The 20,977-nt window shown below is 38.9% G+C and overlaps 1 protein-coding gene across 1 annotated transcript in view; it reads left to right on the plus strand.

Annotated features, from left to right (window-relative positions):
- MTHFD1L (methylenetetrahydrofolate dehydrogenase (NADP+ dependent) 1 like) overlaps positions 1 to 20,977 on the plus strand; it is a 211,194-nt gene that overhangs the window by 159,701 nt on the left and 30,516 nt on the right. The window lies entirely within an intron of this gene.

Here is a 20,977-nt window from a genome sequence, read left to right on the forward strand (position 1 = left end):
GACCAAACTTCGTCAATTCAGCATCCATTTATAAATATCTACTGGGTACTCATCCATATGGGTTTTACTAAAAAATGAAGTATTATTCATTCTAAAAATAGTTCCATACTTTAAACTGGTAGAATTATTTAGAAAATTGAACCAAATTCAAAGGAAATGGATAAGCATCTAGATTTTCTATTTTTATCTTAAACTTAGAACTTTATTAGTTATTTATTGTGTGACTGATAAAACAAGAAAAGGAAATTAAACAATTATGAATGATCCCATATTGTAAATTATCCTGGAATAATGGAATGAGTACCAGTCCTGTAGTGAGAATGTTTGGGTTCAGTGCAGAGAGTCATCAGGTATATTGGGAAGGGACATGAAGGAACATTTGGTTCATTATCTTCATTTTGTAAATGAGGAAAGTGCCCCAAAGAGATGAAGATACTTGTCCAAGCTCCCTCATATTAATATTCATTCTTTCAGGTGCAGAATGGCATTCAGTCATTTTTCAGTCATATCTGACTCTCTGTGACCCCATTTGGAGTTTTCTTGGCAAAGATACTGGAGTACTTTGAGTGGTCTGCCACTTCCTTCTCCAGCTTATTTTACAGATGAGGAAACTGAGGCAAACAGGGTTAAGTGACTTGCCCAGGGTCACACAGCTAGGAAGTGTTGGAGGCCAGATTTGAACTCATGAAGATGAGTTACTGATTGTGTGTCCAGTGTTCTTTCTACTGTGTCACCTAGCTGCCCCACAAAATGGGGATAATATTATTTTATATTCATTCCTCATGTTTAAGTAGTTGGGAATACTGAAGAAGAAAAAACTGGGTATGGGAAGAAAAAATCTGTATAAGTGATATTTTACAGCCTTCAGGTATTTTGAAACAAATTAAATATTCAGTGAAAATGCGGATGAAAAGCCATGGAAAACGTGGTGTTCTATTCTTATTAAATTATAGAAATATAAATTTGAAGCTGCAAGGGGCCTTGGAGGGCATCTACTCCAACTCCCTCCTCTTTTAGACAGTGGCAGTGAGGCCTCATGAAGTAAGAGAACTTTGCTCAAGTCAACACAGGTATTAAATAGGAGACCCAGCTCAGCAGTATGTGGAAAAAGCCAGTCCTATCTGCACATATGAAATGAAAAGCTACCTATTTCATCTTAAGGGTGGGAAAAGAACTACCTCCACACCACTTGAAATCACTAGTTTGTGTTAAACATTCTCTCTACAAGTATCCTTAGTTCATGCACACATGTTCCATGGCAGGATTGGCACATTAACCTATCAGCATCTTGTCGTGTAAGCCTTGATTTGCCAGTCTTAACTAAGAAAGAAGCACAGGGTGAGCAGAATCTAAAGAGACATAAGATGGGAGGGTATGAGGTCAATTAGAAGGACAGCTAGATCCATATTCCAAAGCAGGATAAGCAGGCCAAATTGGCATGATGCCTTGCAGAGCCACTGAGCCCTGAGGGCACCACATACCTCGATAGGTTTAGAAGGAAGGATAAGAGAGGGGATCCAAAACAGGGACGCATAAATAAAAATGAGCCATTTTGCCTATATATAGGGTTGTATAGGTGCTTGGTCTGGAGAGGATACAGAGTTTTACAAAACACAGGCTCTTCTATCCGCAAGTTCTCAGTCTACATATAAGCCAGAAGTGAGTTCTGCAGTGGTAGAAAAGCTTTAGTGAGTGGAAAACATATGCAATCTATAGCAATTATTTGCTGAAAGTGCCAATTTTCTTCCTTTATTCTTAAATACAAAAGGCATAGAATGAATATATGATCTGTCCTTTTTGCCATCTATGAGAAAACCAAAACAGATCTAGAGAAATTAGAAGCCTCTAAGGTTAGCCTTTGATCTTCAGCTCCATCTTGCTTTTGAACAATAGCCAAACTGCATCTGATGTCACTGTGAGCTATGACTAGCCACAGCATGAATGTGTGGAATGGCCCAAGAGCAGGGACTAAGAGACTCACTGAATTTCTGGAAGAGAGAGTTCTGTCAGTTATCTCCTCTGCCCAGAAGACACAGCCTGATTTCCTCCCATAGCAACACATTTGGGGAATGGCAATGAGAGTTGGGTTTATTGTTGTACAATCCTCTGGGACAATGGAACGTGAGGCGCAAGGAAGGAAGTAGTTCCTGACGAAAAAGAGTTTCTGGACTTGAGGAAGCTGTGTCACTGGGACATTGTGGCCTTAGAGAGGAATGCTTTCTAAGGAAGCAATCAGGAAGCAGTGAGTGTGCACTGAGTGAATTTCTTTACTTCCCACCAGAATTTCCTAATATGGGAAGAGCATTGGTTGTTTTCTGATCCCACTGGAACAACGGTGACAGTGATTGTAGCTGCTGCTTCTTGGGGGGTAAAGGCAAGCAAGAAAATAGAGGTGATGCTTGAGAGGATAGAAGAAATGATCTTAGTATAGAATTGAAAGAGCTCTTACAGGTCCTCTGGTTTGACCCACTCATTTCATTGATAAGGAAACTGACTCTCAGAAAGGAAGAAACAGGAAAAAAGTCCAGGGTCACAGTCATTTAGTGACAGTGCTGGGATCTGAACCCTGGTCATTGGATTCCAGATCCAGCAATCTTTCCAGTAAACAGTGCTGCTCCTCTCTAAGGTCAAGGAAAAGGTGTACTACTTAGTGGAGGAATGTAAGTCATTACCAGTTAGTCATCATATCAATTTCTGAGTGCCTACACACATAATACACACTAAAAAACACTAAATTACAAAGAAGGAGGGACCATTCTGCTCTTCTATAACTTTTTTCCTCCTTACACACAAAATGTAGGTCCTCTTTTGTCCTTAAAGTAGATGGAGACCAGCTGACTACCGATATCCATATCGCTGCAAAGAAGTTCTCAAATAAGTAAAACTATTCATAAGGTGTAATTATCATTCCCATAATCATGTCCCCTGACCCTCCCCTTTCTAGTTAGACTCTCTGTTCAACAATGAAAAATAATGCACATCACGTCAGCAATATGTCATTCATACGGTTTTGCTTTGTCTTGGGTAGAGAGGCTATCTGCGTAACTGGGAGTCCATTGAGTACTTTTGAATGTGATAGGGAGAAAAAAGAGGAACTTAACCCTTTCTCTTCCTCCATGTTCTACAAGTTCTCTTTCCCTCATAGTTTCCTCTCTAACCACTGTATCCCTGTTGAGCTTTCTTCTTAATTGGTAGGGTCCAGATCACTTCACTGTTAATGATAAAGACCTAAAGTAGTGATGTACGGGATGATCCTCACATCTATAATAACACATTGGAGAACATTACAGCAGTTCCTCATAGATTGGCATTCAGCCTATAGACAGTTATGACTTATAAACCTCATTCTACTGTGCTAATAATACATAACTAGTCCTTTTGTCTTGTACTAATTAGTTAAGTTTTCCTCCCGAAAAGCCATTTTCACTTGCTCCTAGTAAATGTCACCCAGTGGTTTGCCAACAGCTTTTGTGATGTTAGTAAAACTTATGTAAAAAGTCCAGTGACACCGAACAGTACTAGAGCACTAGAGTCAGGATAGATCCTGACTAATGCCCGTAGAACACCACTCAGTGTGTCTTTTTAAAAACTTTACAGAACAGGCAAACAGTCATCATTATTGTAGAAAAAAATAGATGACCCTGAAGATTTCTTCTAATGCCATCATTCCACAAATGACTTATATTTTCAAAATGCTTTTAAAGCACACAGTGTATGATACTCAAAAAATATGATACAGTACTACATTTACAATTGTTACATATTACATATAAGATTCAAAACTAGTATCACATGGGGTGGGGGAGATGTAGGTTTAGTACATCTTTCTTCTGTGTCAGTTTTTGTATACCTGATTATTTTAGTTCAATTTTAAGCCATTAGAATTTATCATGTTTTAAGATTCTTTTAATTTGAAATTAGCTTATTTGTACTTTCATGATGTAAAGAGAAGGAAATAGAATATTACTGAAGACTCAACATTTATTAAATATCTGTAATATTCGAGGAAATAACAGAGCTTTGAAGTGTAAATAACCTATTTTTTTTCCTTTATCCATTGGAATAGGATTAAGAGAAAGTGTGTAGAACTTGACTAATTCAGGGCAAGATGTTAAGGGTTAAATAACCACTCCCTACAAGAACTTTTAGGGATAATCCCTTCTCACTACCAAGGCTGAGTGGCCACTGGTTACTTCTCTAAGCCCTTCCAGAATAGGATACCACATACCTGCCTTCTCTTCAACACTTCACTATGGTCTCCCCTTTCTCCACCCCATCCTTGAAATCTTAATGGTGAAGTGTCTGAAGGGGACTCTGTGGAAACACTACTTGTAGATATGGTGGTAACTTTCTGTTGTACTTGACTGATCCCTTTGAATGAGGAAGTCTTTCCAGGAAAATACAACTGAAAAGATGAGCATTAAAACAAAAGCTTCATTTCATTGACACCAATGGAGGGAGGCTTCTATCTGTGAGCCCTGTGACCCTGACCCTGGACCACATCACTGACACAGGTGCACTGTTGACATCATTGCTTGGCTTGATGCTGAGAGAGCAGGAAGGCTGCTGGAGTGTGTTTAGGAAACCAGTGAGGTCATTCACGGCTAATGCTTGGGTGGAGAGTTATTGGATTGGGGGGATGTAAAAAGAGAGATGCTGACCCACCCAGGAAAGTAATTGCTATGTTGTACTTTCTCACGTTTCAGTTCAGCTCATTTTGTTTTCTGTTCTCCTCCCTCTTCTGTAAAAGTATGTGCTGAATGTTTAGTTTCCTGTTGAATCAGGTTCAGGCCAGAGATGCTATTTCCAAACTGAGTGGTGATATTTTTTTTGTCCAAGTCTCCACCCTTGCTTAGGGATTCAGAGCTACAAACTTGTTTCTTATGGACCTTCACTGAGGTGCATTAATCCAAACCATGTGGGTTTAAGTCAAAACCATTTCCACTCATCCTGTTAAGTGATTTATGTCTGGTTAGATCAGTGAGGAATTTTAACATTCACACTTCAAACCACACTGTAAATGAGATGTTAACACTATACCTATTAACATGTTAGCACCCACCACAAGTCAAAAAGAGTATCCACAACAGATTTCACCTTAGAATGTGTTTTAAAGGTTCTACAGAAGTAATTGTGATCCAAAGAAAGTAACTGCTTCCTTTGAATCCCTCACTTATATTCATGGGTTAAATCTTCAGTCCATTGGTGGAAAGTTATAAAAAGTCCCTGCACTTTTCCCATTCCTTTTTCTTCCTCCAATACATTGGTCTTGGACATGCCTTAACTGAAAGGCGGCCAATTGGTTGAGATTGCAAAACTCTTGGAAATGGAGTAGCAAATTCTGCCCTGGGTCCGGAAACAGACTAGACTTGACCTATAATCTGTGAGGAGGACCTCCTGGTCGGGTGTCATTTTGTTTCTCACCTCTGTCCTCTATCCAGAGAGCTACTGCCAAGTTTCCTCTTCCTTTCATCCTTTTGCACATATCATCCAGCTTCATGTTGTCCTTCCTCTGACTCTCCTTATGTCCACACCAGAGGCACACTTCCTGTTCCCACCTACATGGCTCCATTTCTCTTGCCTTGATATAGGTCAGTTTCTGTGTCTTATTCTTATTCTTGTTAGAACTTTCCTTGAATTCAGCTGTCTAATTCCTTTCCATGTTCTCTTGTCATTGAGATCTCCCAGGATGTCTAAACTAAGAGGGTTATTTAGAAATCTTATTTCAAAATTGGCTGCACTTATCCCTAAAATAGACAGGAAATTTTCATAGCATGAATAAGTTATATAAGTGTCGTCTCTTCAGCCCATTGTCCATGTGTTTTCTGGAGAAGGAAGATGGTTCACGTGAATGTATTTCCAAAGGATATACACAGTAGAGAAAAGTAGTAGTAGATGGAGAGGTGGCCTCAGTCAGAAAGAACTGGGTTTAAGTCCTGGCTCTAATATGTTCTGGCTCTGACCTTGGGCAAGTTGGTTAATGTCTCCGCCCCAGGCAGCTCTCCCAAGACTCTGATGTTACTGAGCAGTTGACAATCTGCATTAGTAGAAGTTACTCAGCTGGAGCTCAAGCACAATCTGGGATTCTCTGTGTCTACCTGTCTGTCTCTCTCTCTCCGTATATGTATATGTATTTATATTCACATACATATATACATACACACATATATATGCTTGTGTATAGGTATATATACCTGCATCATTCATAAGAGGACGTTCATGAGTCAGGTCATTTTTGCCTGTTCTTACAAGGTTCTCTGGGTCCTTTCCTATTCAACGTTGATGAGTGTTTCATGGTCGGACCAGATCTTAAGTTTGACCCTAGGTCCTTTATTAATCTAAATGTAAACATGTTTCTTTGAGGCTTTGAAGGAGAAGTCATTTCTCTGTGTGCATCCCTTCCAGTGCAGCTTACATTCCAACTGCATTTCAGTATCAGTGATTAAAAATACTCACCACCTGGTGACTAACCTTCCAGAGTTGAGCCTCTTCAGATCTGGGTGCACTCGGCAATCGTTAAACGTTTATTGAGCCCCTCCAATGTGCCAGGCACTGTGCTGGTTCTTGGGTGACAGACTCACAATAAGTGGCCAGAACAGTTGTTGAAGCTTTTCCTGTTTGGTAGAATCTGCCAGGACTTGAGCTCTGTACAGAGCGATAACTGACAAGGATCTAGCCCTTGAACGTTTGCAGAGCTCCTTGTCTCATTTCAGCCTTTCCAGAGCCCTCTGAGGTAGGTACCTAGATCTTCCTGGCTCCAGAGTCCAGCATCTTCTCAGTGTACGTGGCATACACACATGTTGCTTCTCAGGCATAGCTTCAACAGTCCAGGGTCACCTGCACACCACAGTAAGGCATCTGTATAGGACTATAACACAGGGTAACATCTATAATAATAGAAATAATAATTCATACATTCATAAGGTACCTTAAGGTTTGTAATATAAATATGATGTTGAATATCAATATCACATGGATTAAGACTGCCAGCAGTTTCATTCCAAATCAAGGGTATGTGCTGGGTCATAGAATGGACAGATGCTTTTACCTACTCCAACTACTTTCTCAGAGTACCAGTCCTGCCTCACCCATTTCTTGTCACTCAGTTCAGGACTCCTAACCTACAGAGGGATGGGTGTCTCTAACTCCTTTGGTTGTCTGGTTGAATGTCTTTTGGTTCTGTGTCATTTCCTTCACTACAAATTGCCCTCTTCTTGTCATAGCCTGCTTTCTGTTCCCTAAGTCCTCTTATTCTCCGTGTTCAATTTCTTTAGGTCAATAAGGTGAAAAGAATGAAAGTCAAAACCCTTTGTGCAATTAAATAATCCATATCTAAAATCCACTACAAGACACCCTCAAAATTGTTTCTCATTTAATTTCTATCAATATGCCTCTTCCTTAGATTTATTCTAGTCTAACATCTCTAACTTTAATTAGAAGCATATAATTGGAATATACTAAGGAATTTATGTCAGGGAAATATAATTTGCATAGAAAAAATTAGCAGTTTTTTGGAGATTGAATAGCTAGACCACCCTTGCAGATAGAGCTTGTATGTTCAATCATAGATGGAGAGAAGATGAAGACAGGTTAATAAGGAAAATATGTCAGTAAATTTTTTGAGTTAATATAGCTTTGGCCTTAATCATAACTAATAATGCTTGGAACTCATAGTACTTTGCAACCTGAAGTATATCTACAATCATTCATTTATTTTTCCATCTGTTCCTTCAGAGAGAATAACAGTTAAACATTTACAAAACCTTTTTGTCTATTAGATATAGGTTATAAAACATTCTTCAGGAAATAGCATTTTTTTCTAATTATTTCAAAACCAGCTATTCTTTTAGTGAGTGGCTTTATTTCAGTGACTCCAGCCAGATCTCCTCATTAAATTAAAGCACAGTGTTAATGTACCTGGAAATATTGCCTAAGAATATTTCACATTATACTAATTGACCAATTTGGAGGCATTCACCAAATCCTTGAACCCTTTTCTGATTTCCTGTTCCTGCAGAAATTGGCATAGAGAATATTTCTGCAGGCTCTATATTTAAATAGTACTTGGGAATTGGTAAGGGAAAAGCCAAGGTCTAGAGAGGTATAGGATTGAGTCCACCTTGGGTATCTGTCCCTTTTTCTCTGCCATTTATAAAACCATAGGTCAGGAAGGTCTGTGGTTTGTCTCTCTGCATAGATGATCATTGTGCCCATGGAAGCTGTGGTATGAGAGTGAAGATGACCCAGGACCAAACTTTGGGTTGCACCCACAGTTAGGGAGCTTCATTGAATGAGGAGCCAGCAAAAGAGATTGTGGGATGACCAGAAAGAGAAGAGGAAACCAAGAAAAAGCAGGGTCACAAAAAGAGACAGTCTCAGATGCTGCAGGCAGGTCAAGAAAAAGGAGGCCTGAAGCAGAATCAGATCAGATATGGTCATTAAGAAAACACTAATGACTTTTGAATTTTGTGTTCTGAAGCCAGAAACCAAATTCCAGCTAAGTTGAAAGAAGGGGAAATGGAGGCAGTGAGGATGGTAGATGACTTTTTCTAGGCATTTGCCTTTGAAAAAGAGAAGACAAACAAATGGTCATACAGATGGAGGATGGATGGATGGATGGATGGTCGGTCCAGACAGACAAATAGATAGACAGAATTCTTAGTTGTGCCAGGTACTAAGTATACAAAAATTGAGAAACAAAGATAGACCCTAGTCACATGGAGCTTATAGTCTAATTGAGGAAAACAACCCAGAAAGGAGAAGTGGAAAGTTGGGTGGCAGGAGCCCACTTGGAGATGGAGCAGATCAGAAAATAAGCCAGAAAGGAGATAAACAGCATCCTGGGACTTCTGGTGATTACACAGTTCTAGGCAAGGGCACATCAGTTATCAAGTCAACCTCTTAATAGTGTTATGGGTGATGGTGAGGGAGTAGGGCAGGTAATCATAAAGATATGATTGGGTCAGATGAAAGTTGTTGCATTTTAAAGGTGACATAGGCATGTTTGTGAGCAGCAAGGAAGGAATAATTAAATATTGGGGAAGGGAGGAGGGAACTGTGGATACAGTCTTTTGGAGCAGATGGAAAGGGATGGAACCAAGGTATTCACCTTGACAAGAAGGGCCACCTTTGAATCAGAGACTTTGTTGTTATTCATTCATTTCAGTCATGTCCAACTCTTTCTGACCCCATTTGGGGTTTTCTTGGCAAAGATAGTGACACAGTTTGCCATTTTCTTCTTCAGCTCATTTTACTGATAAGGAAACTGAGGCAAACAGGGTTAAGTGACTTAGGCTGGATTTGAACTCAGGAGGATAAATTTTCCAGACTCCAAGTACAGCACTGTACCCACTATGCCACCTAGCTGCCCCCAGGGACTGGAGCAAAGGAAAATAACATATTGGGGTATCAGGGTGGTTTAACATTGTGGAATTAGGTGAGAAGAGTGAGCTCAAGACTGATGACCTCTCTTTTCTCAGTAAAGCATGAAATAAGTTGCTCTGCTGAAGGAAGGAGATAAGCATTTTTATCAGAGCCCTACTATGTGTCAGGCTCTGTACTAAGCACTTTTATAAATATTATTTCATTTGGTTCTCTACAACCCCAAGAGAAAGTAGGGATGGGAGTGGTGTTGAGTGGAAGAATTTAAGGAGAGGTTTAGAACAGCCGGTGTGTGAGTGGCTGGGCATAGATAATCAGTTAGGAAATATAAAGGATTGCCTTGCTGTGGTGAGGGCCCAATTCAGATTCATTAGCAGAATTGTAATGGACCCAATCAGTAGTGGTCGGGGGCTTCTTCCAGCACTGTTAACATCAGATGAGTAGGAAAAAGAAGTGGATGGTGGGGGACAGTCCAGAGTTGGGGTTTTAGACGCCATGAATGGCAGCAAGACAAAGGGATTCAGGAATTATAGTAAAGCATTTAGTTGAATTGTAGAGTCACAAATTAAACAACAAACAAGAAATCTCACAATGTACATAAGAGACAAAAAATAGGCACCTGAGTGCTAGGAGAATGCAAAGGAGAGAAAGATCTTTGAAGAGGTAAAGTCAGAGTATTTTTAGAGCATCTTTTAATTGAACTTTACATTTTGTTACGTTAGAGTAGGAGTTCTTAATCTTTTTTGTGTCCTAGACTCCTTTGGTGGTCTGGTGAAGCTAGTAGATCTCTTCTCAGAGTCTTTTTAAATGCATAAACAAAATACATAGAAATAAAAGGAAAATAATTATATTGAAATATAATAATCAAAATATTTTTAAAAATAAGTTCATGGATTCCAGATTTAAAACACTTGCATTAAAGCATGTTTCTAAATCATTAAACTGCAACAATTAACTAGATAAATGGTTTAATTAGCTGTGAATGATAGGATTCTGTAAGGGGAAAAAAATGTCTAGTAATGAATATTGTGCTTTGAAGTTTTCCAAGCATTTTACATCCTCCCAACAACCCTGTGAGGTAGGTACTGTTTTATATATAAGGGAATTAAGATTAAGAAATATTTAGTGACTCACCCAAAATTGTACAGCTACTCTGCAGTTACCCACCCAGAGCTCATCTCTTTTTCTCATAGTGAGTTCCCTGATTTGCAAATATTAGCTGTCATTGACTAAGTGTATATGGAGTTTTATTTTGAAAGAAGAAGTAAAGACCAAACATTAACAGTCTCTTTATAAAGCATAAGACACCACATAAATGAGTTATCAATTGTTGAAGTAACATGTGACTTTGACTTTTGGTTTTAACAAGCTCACCTACAATTTTGTGCAAATCATATGAGATAATCTGCGTAAAGCGATTTGTAAACCTTACAGCACTATGTAAATGTTAGCTGTTATTCTGTAATAAAAAGATTAGATCAAAAGAATATACTTTCCTTTTTTGTCTTTGGTAACAATCAGTTACACTTTACCTTTTTGGAACCAACGGACTGATCCACAAAGTCACTACTGCCAGAGTCAAAGGGTTAATTTGTTGACCCAACTGCAAAACCATAATGTCATTGGTAGTGTGATAGATGAAAAGTTCTCTTGTGTAACCTGAAGTACAATATAAGAGAATGCACATCTTGACTCTGACCCTACTGCTGAAAGTAGTCAGCTCTTCGTTTGGACTGAGTACATTCACATTTACGTTATATCTCAGCAGGGCTTGTCTGTAATGGGTCGTTTCTCCAGGTTGAGACAGGTCACATCAGTAGTGCTTCTAGATCCCAGTTGTTATTGGCATTCTTCTCCCAAGTTAAGATGTGATGAATTTCGAGCATGTGGATCTTTATTACTCGTTTGGTATCTGTTGTGCCATTTCAAAGACTTTCAGAGAGGCCCTAGAAGTAAAGTTTCTTAATCTCTAAAATTAAAAGGTTTCAAGGAGATGACTTCTGAGGGCTCTCATGATATGCTTGTGAATCACAATGACTCACTGGCCATGGAAGGAAGTCTTTCTAAAGCATCAAAAATCTCTGATCCTTATCAAATTTCTGGAAATGTTTAAGTCATGAGGAAAAATATTTTCGAGAGGGTCAAGGTGAGATTAAGGAGAGGAGCTGAAATGTGCTTGATTTTTTTTATTATCTTATACAGCTCTACAGTTATTTTGTTGGCTTAAGAACATAAGCGTGCACCTTTTAGCTGCTCATAAAATTTACATGTGATATATTGAAACATACTAAATACGCTCACTTACTATAAGATATACAGTGGTGAAAAGGGTATATTCCACATCCCAGGTTTTTCTAGGGCCTATCTCCTGCTAGATTTACAGATGGAGCAAAAGTAGAGATGTCAAGATTGGGATAAGAAAGGAAGGAACCAGGATAATTTATTCTGTAACTACCCTCTTTCAGTTTCCTAGTTTTAACTAGCTTAATCACCAGCCCTATAAAGAATTGAAAACAGTGAATAAGTTGCCAAATTTGAATGCTTTGAGACCAGTCAAAAGTGACAGAAGTGATTTGAACCCTCAAAAAATGGCATGATAGCATCCTACCTCCCCTTCCCCTGGAACCTTGGAGTTAGAGCCAGTAGGAGTTTTAGAAGACCTTATGTTCTCGTTTTGCAGCTGAAGAAACTGACGAATGAAAAGTTTGTATAAATTGCCCACCTTCATAACAGGTGTAAATTGCAAAGCTGGGTAGGGATTTGACCCAGGTCCTCTGATTTGAGGGATTTGTGATATTCCCAAATAGTTGGAGACCAATTGGGCAAGCTGGGAAAAAAATGCATTAAAGGCAACTTCCCTTTTAAATTAAAGCACTACAGGAAGCAGGTCTGCCTTTCGGTGGCATATAAGAATAGCTAATTATATTACTACATCTTTTTGCTGATCAGTACCGAAGTATGATTTATTTATTAAGGGCTTGCTTCGAGTTTCTTATCTTGCTCTATTTCAAAATTCTTCTAGTGAGTGCCTTTGGCTGATTTAGCACGGTGATGTTTTAATGAAGTATAAATAGCCTTACAGGATGATAAGGAAGATTTAGATCTAACTAACACAGATAGATACCATAGGAGGAGTTGATACCATTTTTCCTCCACTGAATCTCATAGAAGAATATAAAATATTGAAACACTGGTTTTTAAAAGCTTGGTTAATGTCACATCCTTTATACTGGCAGAAGTTCAATTTGATTTCTTATACAAATTCTTATTTTGCTTTTTCTTTTATGTTCTGTGTGATCTTTGGGCTCTCCTTATCAAACACTTATTTACTTCTAATGCCAAGTCTACATATCCATGTAGGAAAATTTAGATATGGAAGGGACTTTAAAGTTCACGTCAAAGCAGATCCCTCAGGAACCTAAAAGACAAAAAGGCTCCATAAATACAAAAATGTTCCTACCCATTCTTTTTGTAATAGAAAATAACTGAAAGTGGGTACCCATCATTTGGGAAACAAGCAAACAAATTGCGTAGTATGTGGGTTTAATGGAATGTTGTTGTACCATGAGAAATGATTAATATGAATAATTCAGAGAAACTTGGGGAAACTTTTATTGAAGTGATACAGAATGAAGTAGTCAGAACTAGGAGAAAATTTTACACAATAACCATTATAATGTAAAAGGAAACTATTTCCCTGCAGAACTCTGATGTGCTGACCATTTGTGACTTCAAAAGACTATGACAGGGGAGCATTCTTTCTTCTTTTTGATAAAGAGTGGATGGACATTAGGTCTGGATCAAGGCACACATTTTCAGGCATTTTCAATATATTTCTTTGTTTTGCTTGACTAAGCATTTCTGTTAGAAGGAAGGGTTCCATTTTCCAGGAGGAGTCTTTGGGAAGTGACAGAGAACATCAACCAAATATATTTTAAAATAAGTATCATTTCAACCAAACTTTATATTTTACAAATGGTGACACTGAGACTGAGAAAGGTTAAGTAAATCACTTGCCCAAGGTCAAATGAAGTATTTGTTACAGGAAACCACTCTGCCTTTCTTTTGCTTTAAAGATCTCAGTGACCTCAAGTGCTTATAGTCCTTATATAAATAATCCTTAATCTGCAAACAGATTTTGTTTCTGAATGTTCATTCTTAAATCAGGTGTATAAAAGTCACTTCATTTTTTTCAATGTTTTTCATAACATTGCTTCTATCAGCAATGTTATATAAAGATTGTGGTTAGTTTCTTGGTCTGGCCAACAAAAGTCTATTTACTGTAGTTAATTGGTTGATCTAAGAACATAAAAACATATCCTTTCAAATTTAATCTGCTCTTGATAAATCTTGTTTGATATATTGAAATAAGCCAATGTGATAATTCAATAAAATATATAACTATATTTAGAGCTCTAAAAAAACAGCCCCTACCATAAGTCCCTAAATTTCTAGGGCCTAGATCTAGTTAGATGGGTATGGGCAGAGGTGAAGGTTGGGGAAAGAGAGAAAGAGATTAGTTTAATTTAGACAACAATTGTCATCTTTCAGCTCCCCAGCTTACACTACTACCCTGATCTGCCCCAGAATCTTCCAGCATTGTAGAGGCAAGAAAGCATTGCATAAATTGCTGTTCTGAGATGCTTTGAGATTAAATAGAAGTATATTAATATAAAAAAAAATCGTTTAACAACTTGATAGGTTTAATACACAATCATGTACTTACTTTTCTACCATATATGACATTGTTCTATGGAAAAACATCAACCAACTTGCTCATTGATAAGGAATGCAATGAATGGTGCTGTAAACTACTTCTTTCCACCCCGAACTGCACATACAAACTGCATCCAGGGCACCCAGTAAGATGGAAACATGGTGTTGGAGGAAAAGGTCTCACATGTTGAACCAAGTCAGCAGACTGGCCAGATGTATAGAATGGGCATATTTGCAAGTCAGGGAGTTCATAATTGATAAAATTACCCAAGCGCAGAATTATCATATAGACATCGTTGTTGCCATGAATTTTAAGGGTGGGGGAGGCATTGAACAGTTTAGTTTTTGGTTTGAGTTTGGGTTTTGTTATTTTCAGTTTAGATAGACTTTAAGTCACAGATGAGTTACTGAGAGATAGAGTAGTAGATTAGAAGAAACACTAGTTCTGCAGGACAGGATTCAGATTCTACTTTGGATATTACTTGTGTAATCTTAAGTTTGGCTTTCTCTCCCCTCACCCCCACCCCTACTAACCCCCTCCATCATGGGTCTCATGTTCCTCATCTGTGAAATGAACAATTTGAACTAGATGACATTTTAGGTAACTTCCAGCTTTAGCTGTCTGATCCTCCTGATGTTAACAGTTTCACCAAGTTGTGTACCCACATACACAGAGACAAATATTCTTACACTGCCATTATTTTGTAAAAACTTTTCCCATTTTAAAAATTGTCTCCCTAAGCAGAGACAAGAAAACAATATACAGAGTAACTACAACAGAATACATGGAGGATCTACACTCATGCAAAAGAAAACACACAGGCAAATGTTGCAAAATTGTAAATAAGCATGACTTGAAAGAAAAGACACTCTCACCTCATCCTTTTGAACAAGTGGGAAGGTTGCAAGTATTACACATTGTGAATATTTTTAGACTTTTTCAAAGTATTCATAAGTGTGTTTTTTTCTCCTTTTTTTGGACTTTAAAAAATCCTGTTTGTTAGATGGGGAGGGATTCTATGTGGAAGTTGAAAACATACATCAATTAAAAACTTATGTTTTTGAAAAAATGGGCTTCCCCTGATCAGTGACTAACTCCATCCCATCCTTTTACCACCTTGGGCAGGACTGGATTGGGCCATTCTCATAGAGGGTAGGAATCTTTACATGCTGAGATACTTGACTATATAATTATGTAATTTACAGGAAAGGAAATTAATTTAGCTCTTAAGTACATGAAAAGATTTTGTAGAGATAAGAGCTTTCTCAGAGTGGTTTCAAAAGTGTTTATGAAGCTGTATTTAAAAGTGAATTCAGGAAATTGGCTCAGATCTATGCATTAATGTGTATATCAGCATAGAGATCATGAAGGAAGGCTTTTGCTGGGTATTGTACAGCACACGGGGGAATTGTCAGTTTTATTCATTTGATAGTAAATCAATACTTGGAGTGATTTGAGGCTTGTGATGGGCTCCAGACTGAAATCTGCCACATGCTTAATATGTATTGGACAAAGTGAAAAACACAAGCCCTAGGGTGGATATAACCAGGATTTAGATGGGAGGTAACACAGTCCAGGGTCAAAAAGGTGAAACCTATGAGACTAACAGCTGTTCAGCATTGGATTGGACACTATGGGACATTTTCCTAGAGGAAATTTAGGGCCAGCCCCTGAAAAATCTATTCTGTAAGAGACAATGTTGATACTGCAGAGACATAGAAGTATTATAGTTAAGGGTGGAAATAATGGAAATCAGAAGGTATAAAATACAGAGAAAAGAGATTTGGAGACCAAGAATTGTCCGGTCATTTATAGAACAAATATTTCTTAGTAGAAATAATTAGAGAGAGGCAAAGATTATACATAATACAAACTCTACTTGGGATAGATTGTCACAGTGCTTCTTGAGTTTACAGTCTAGTGGAGAGAATGATAAGGAATGCAGGAGTGAGTAAGAAGTATTATTGGTAGGTGCAATGAGAGTTCTTAGAAGGGAGTGATTACCTTTGGATAGGAAAGCACTGAAAGATGGGTTTGATTGCAACAAGTGGAGATTGGGAACAGACAGGAATTCCAGTTTTGGGGTATGATATGAGTAGAGGAGAGAAAATATAGGACATGCTCAGGAGTACAGGAGTGGTCCAATTTGGTTAGAAGGTAGACAATGGGCAACGTGGTGGGGAGAAGGGATGAGGAGTAAGTAGGGTAAGGTATGGTTAGGAAGGTGACAGAGGTCACCAACAATAATTTCTATTCAACCAAATATATTAAGCACTTATTTGGTAGGCACAAAGGATGGAAATATGAAACAATATAGCGCCTTCCCTCAGAAAGTTCTTCATCTAATAGGGAGAAAAGACATGTACACAAATAACTTAATACAAGGCATAATGTTAAATGCAGAGAATGGTTCTATTTTAAAAATTGCTATGAGAGGGGGCGGAGCCAAGATGGCGGAGTAGAAAGATGCACATACGCTAGCTCCAAACCTACAGCCCATAAAATATCTGTAAAAAAGATTCCGGAGCAACAAATTCTGGAGCAGCAGAAGCCACAGAACAACAGAGTAGATGAGATTTCTGTTCCAGAGAGACCTGACGCGAAAGGTCCATCGCACCCCGGACTGGGAGCCGAGCCCAGCCCTGCCTTGGCCGTGCGGCACCAAGAGGAGCAGATCCGAGCACGCTCAAGCTTCAGGGATGGAATCTCCAGCAGCAGCGCGGGTCCCTCCACCCACAGGTGACAAGGGTCAGTGAGAGAGTCTTTTTGGGTGGCCGACAGGGGAGTGGGGTGTCCCCGTGGCTCGGGCCCCCTTGGGAGGCAGCAGCCAGCGGAGGCAGCAGCCAGCGGAGGCAGGAGCAGACCAGGGCTCTCCAAGCAGGCAGGACCCCGGATCCATTGTTGAAGGTCTCTGCATAAACCCCCTGAGGGAATTGAGCCCGTGAGGCGGCCCTGCCCCCACCTGAGCACCTGAACTTAATGTCACACTGAATAGCAGCCCTGCCCCTGCCAAAAGCCCTGAGGCTAGGAAGCAGCATTTGAATCTCAGACCCCAAGCACTGGGTGGGCGAATCTGGAGGCAAAGTGGGTGTGGAAAGAAAACTCAGAAGTCAAGTCACTGGCTGGGAAAATGCCCAGAAAAGGGGAAAAAAATAAGACCATAGAAGGTTACTTTCTTGGGGAACAGGTATTTCTTCCCTTCCTTTCTGATGAGGAAGAACAATGCTTGCCATCAGGCAAAGACAGAGAAGTCAGGGCTTCTGTATCCCAGCCTACTCAATGGGCTCAGGCCATGGAAAAGCTCAAAAAAGGATTTTGAAAATCAAGTTAGAGAGGTGGAGGAAAAACTGGGAAGAGAAATGAGAGAGATGAAAGAAAAGCATGAAAAGCAGGTCCACACCCTGCTAAAGGAGACCCAAAAAAATGCTGAAGAAAATAACACCTTGAAAAATAGGCTAACTCAATTGGCAAAAGAGGTTCAAAAAGCCAATGAGGAGAAGAATGCTTTCAAAAGCAGAATTAGCCAAGTGGAAAAGGAGGTTCAAAAGCTCAATGAAGAAAATAGTTCTTTCAAAATTAGAATGGAACAGATGGAGGCCAATGACTTTATGAGAAACCAAGAAATCACAAAACAAAACCAAAAGAATGAAAAAATGGAAGATAATGTGAAATATCTCATGGGAAAAACAACTGACCTGGAAAATAGATCCAGGAGAGACAATTTAAAAATTATGGGACTACCTGAAAGCCATGATCAAAAAAAGAGCCTAGACATCATCTTTCATGAAATTATCAAGGAAAACTGCCCTGAGATTCTAGAACCAGAGGGCAAAATAAGTATTCAAGGAATCCACAGATCACCGCCTGAAAGAGATCCAAAAAGAGAAACTCCTAGGAATGTTGTGGCCAAATTCCAGAGTTCCCTGGTCAAGGAGAAAATATTGCAAGCAGCTAGAAAGAAACAATTCAAGTATTGTGGAAATACAATCAGGATAACACGAGATCTAACAGCTTCTACATTAAGGGATCGAAGGGCATGGAATAGGGTATTCCAGAAATCAAAGGAACTAGGACTAAAACCAAGAATCACCTACCCAGCAAAACTGAATATAATACTTCAGGGGAAAAATTGGTCTTTCAATGAAATAGAGGACTTTCAAGCATTCTTGATGAAAAGACCAGAGCTGAGAAGAAAATTTGACTTTCAAACACAGGAATGAAAAGAAGCATGAAAAGATAAACAGCAAAGAGAAGTCTTAAGGGATTTGCTGAAGTTGAACTGTTTACATTCCTACATGGAAAGACAATATTTGTAACTCTTGAACTATTCAGTATCTGGGTACTGGGTGGGATCACACACACACACATGCACATGCACACACACGTAGAGACAGAGTGCACAGAGTGAATTGAAGAGGATGGGATCATATCTTAAAAAAATGAAATCAATCAGTGAGAGAGAAATATATTGGGAGGAGAAAGGGAGAAATGGAATGGGGCAAATTATCTCTCATAAAAGAGGCAAGCAAAAGACTTATTAGTGGAGGGAAAAAGAGGGGAGGTGAGAGAAAAACATGAAGTTTACTCTCATCACATTCCACTAAAGGAAGGAATAAAATGCACACTCATTTTGGTATGAAAACCTATCTTACAATACAGGAAAGTGGGGGAGAAGGGGATCAGCAGGGTGGGGGGGAGGATGGAAAGGAGGGCATGGGGAGGAGGGAGCAATTTGAGGTCAACACTCATGGGGAGGGACAGGATCAAAAAGAGAGAATAGAAGTAATGGGGGACAGGATAGGATGGAGGGAAATATGGTTAGTCTTATACAACACGACTATTATGGAAGTCATTTGCAAAACTACACAGATTTGGCCTATATTGAATTGCTTGCCTTCCAAAGGGAAGGGGTGGGGAGGGAGGGAGGAAGAGAAGTTGGAACTCAAAGTTTTAGGAACAACTGTCAAGTACTGTTCTTGCCACTAGGAAATAAGAAATACAGGTAAAGGGGTATAGAAAGTTATTTGGCCTTATAGGACAAAAGAGAAGATGGAGACAAGGGCAGAGAGGGATGATAGAAGAGAGAGCAGATTGGTGATAAGGGTAATTAGAATGCTCGGTGTTTTGGGGTGGGGGGAGGGGACAAAATGGGAGAAAATTTGGAACCCAAAATCTTGTGAAAATGAATGTTAAAAGTTAAATAAATAAATAAATAAAGATTAAAAGGAAAAAAAATTGCTATGAGAAACTCCAGCAAGGAGTAAGCTTTTAATCATTTGCAGTTGGAGGGTTTAGGGCAAGTTTCATGAAGGCTAGCAACTCTGTAGCCATGGTATGTGTAAAGAACTTAGAAAGGCTGCTTTGGGCAGAAATGGAAAACCCATTCTAAGTTACAAGTGGCATCACAGAAGGAAGGGCAAGATGACAGTGGAAGGGAGTCACAAGTAAAGTTGAAACTATGAACATGTAGCTTTTTCATAGGGCATCTGAGTGGTGCAGTGGATAGAGCACTGGTCTTGGAACCAGGAAAACTCTTCTTCCTGAATTCAAACCTCTCTTCTAGCATTACCTTATTTTTTTATTTAATATTTAAATTTATCCCAGTTACATAGAAAAAGTTTTTAACACTTTTTTTAATTTTTGAGTTCCAAATTCCCTCCCTCCCCTGCTCCATTATTGAGAAGACAAACAATTTGATATAGGTTATACATGTAGCATTAACTTATTTTTTTAAATAACCCAGTGATATTCTTAAATTATTGCATCAAAAGATAGTTTATGACAATTTTCCAGCTTAGCAAACATATGTTAAGCTGGGATTTAGTAGTATTTAACATCAGCATTTACTAATATTAATATTCTGTATCATTTATTATTTCTCCTATGAGGGTCCCAATGGCCTCTTGTTTCCTTCTGTTCTAATGAATCCCTATACCTTAGGAATAAACATAATTACATCCCATTTAAGAATTTGAGTGAAGTAGCAAGGTTAATATTTTTTATCAAACAATGTAAACTAGTATGTTTACTGCCCTTTATTTCTGAAGATGTAAACCTATGGCAATATTATCTTCATGTGTAGATAGAGAAGGGAGAAATAAGCCTTTTCCACACTAAATATATATCTGATTGTTGCTATTTATAACTCCTCTTTGTCTTACAGGTTATTCGTAGTCCCTGGCATATAGTAGGTGTTTAATAAATGCTTGTTGGTTGACTGATTGGCTCCAGAAGGAGCTCATTCATTTCTGGTGGCCACTAGTCTGTTGCTGTTTGTTCCAGACAGACAGCAGCTCTGATGCATTGTTTGGGGTGATGTCTCTACCTCATTTTCCACTCAGTTATGTTCTCTCCACTTAAAGTTTGTCACCCAGCTGTTGCTTTGGATTCCCACTGCTTGCTCTTTAGTTTTCTCAAATATCCAGCCTACAAGAGCTAAGTGAACATGGCTTTGGAGATGTTCCATTGTGCTCTAGGAACCCATTGGTAATCTTGCCTTGCCATTTGATATTAAGTATAGCTCATGGATATTGCGAAAGTGTTCTTACAACTGTCAAGTACTCTTCTCCCAAATATACACTCCCAGTGAGCACCCAGCTCATTGACAACATTAAATAGGATCTATCAGTACAAGAAAGGACACTATGTCAGTCCTTGACGAAGAATCAGAGTGATGACAGCTTTCAGCATCGTTTATCTCATTATTTTGAACTGACTCTCACCCTGGCCAAATAAACCCTTAGTTGTTCCTTCTATTGCATAAGGAATTTTGGCTCCCATCAACAGCAGATAGACATTCTTGGATGACTGTCAGAAATTTTCAATGAGTCGCCAAGTTTGCTAAAGGAAAAGTTTTCCCAGAGGATAAGAAAAATAGCC

Source organism: Notamacropus eugenii, chromosome 2, assembly GCF_028372415.1.
Source record: "Notamacropus eugenii isolate mMacEug1 chromosome 2, mMacEug1.pri_v2, whole genome shotgun sequence".
Classification (NCBI taxonomy): domain Eukaryota; kingdom Metazoa; phylum Chordata; class Mammalia; order Diprotodontia; family Macropodidae; genus Notamacropus; species Notamacropus eugenii.